This window comes from Myotis brandtii, unplaced genomic scaffold (genome assembly GCF_000412655.1).
Source record: "Myotis brandtii unplaced genomic scaffold, ASM41265v1 scaffold1077, whole genome shotgun sequence".
NCBI lineage: Eukaryota > Metazoa > Chordata > Mammalia > Chiroptera > Vespertilionidae > Myotis > Myotis brandtii.
In genome coordinates this window covers 566908-568459 of record NW_005353666.1, presented here as the reverse complement: position 1 = coordinate 568459, position 1552 = coordinate 566908, and the positions used below count along the sequence as shown (strand labels likewise).

At 50.0% G+C, this 1552-nt stretch overlaps 1 protein-coding gene across 1 annotated transcript in view; it reads left to right on the top strand.

Annotated features, from left to right (window-relative positions):
* The window catches only part of SMOC2 (SPARC related modular calcium binding 2), a 72268-nt gene that overhangs the window by 64784 nt on the left and 5932 nt on the right, over positions 1-1552 (top strand). The gene's annotated exons all lie outside the window — the stretch shown is intronic.

The window sequence follows — 1552 nt, the reverse complement described above, 5'->3', positions numbered from 1 at the left end:
GGGCGCCCCTGGTTGTCCTGAGGGCCGGGCAGAGCAGGGACACACCCTCGGGAACGGCAGGGCCCAGGGGAGGAGGGGGTCTGAGGGCAAGTTCTTCATCGTCCCTCTGGCGGCCGAGGGTCCCGAGGTGCGGGCCGCGATGTGTGGGGTCAGATCTCAGAACCATTCGCCAGAACGGGGGAGCCCTGCAGGGGTGCAGGCATGTCCTCTCGCTTCAGGGGTGCATCCTGACACCCCGAGGGGCCGGCAGGGTGGGAGTGCCAACCCTGATTGGGAAGAGGGGTGCAAGCGGAGGACAGCAGGGTCACTCACGAGAAACGTCAGTCCCTGCGGGGGTCCCCAGGGCCCGGGGCTGAGCTGCTGTGTCCGAGTTTGACTCTCTTGTTGGGAACGGAGAGGACCCGCTAGGACCCTCTGCGCCCAAACAAGCTGAAGTGGGTATTTTGTCAACAAGGAGCATCGGGCCCTGGGATGCATCGTTTGTTGTTTCTGGAACCCGTGTATGTTCCCTGCAGAATTTTTCTGTCTTTTTCCTACTTTATTTTTTTTTCAGTTTTATGACCAGGTATTTTTCCCATCCTGTGCAACTTGAATCTGAGAAAAGTCAGAAAAACCTAAATGTTCAGGGGAGGACTACTTGGGATTTTCTAAATATCCAAACTGTTACCGATTTCTTTCGTTCCCTTTACTACATAAGAATGCAGTTTTTTATTCTAAAAATATGAGGCATCAAATGAAGAACATCAACAACGTGAACTATTTCTTCTCAGACATCATCAGCCCTAGATCCACACTCATCCCCAAACACTTCTATGCTGACTCGTCACTGCAAAAGGGCTCCACACATACACTTTCTAATCACATGTATTTTTTGTTCGTTTATTTAATTCTCACCCAAGGATATATTTTCCCCAGTGATTTTCAGAGAGAGAGGAAAGAAGGAAGGGGGCGGGGGGAGAGAGAGAAACATTGATGTGAGAGAGACACATTGATTGGTTGCCTCCTGCACGATGGGATCAAACCTACAACCCAGGTCCGGGCCTTGACTGGGAATCGAACCTGGACTCTTCGGTGTGTGGGCAGACGCTCCAACCCCTGAACCAGGCTGGCGAGGGCTCTCTAATCAGAGCCCTCTAATCACACGCATTTTAAGCAATGACACAAGATTTTGCATTTCAATTATTGCCACAGAGATAAATTATTGGAAAGTTTGATTTAATCTTTCACTGTGACAAAAAATGCGAAAGTGAAAAAAATTGCAAACTATTAGGAAATGAGACCGCCGAAAAAGAACATATTTCTGAGGAATTCAGGGGAAAAGTCACAAAAGATTACATCATGCCCTTGTGATTCCCCAAAGTGACCATTACGGAGAAACGCAGCACTTAGGAATTATCCAGTTTAGACCAAATTGTCTTTTTCCACCAAATTGCCATGCATCGCTTCCAGGCAAGCTGCCTCGCGGGGTGTCGCCGCCAGGTCACCTGGAAGCAATCAGGGTCATTCGATCCCGATGACATCAGCTCTCCCAACTGGGCTGTTCCGGGCTGGG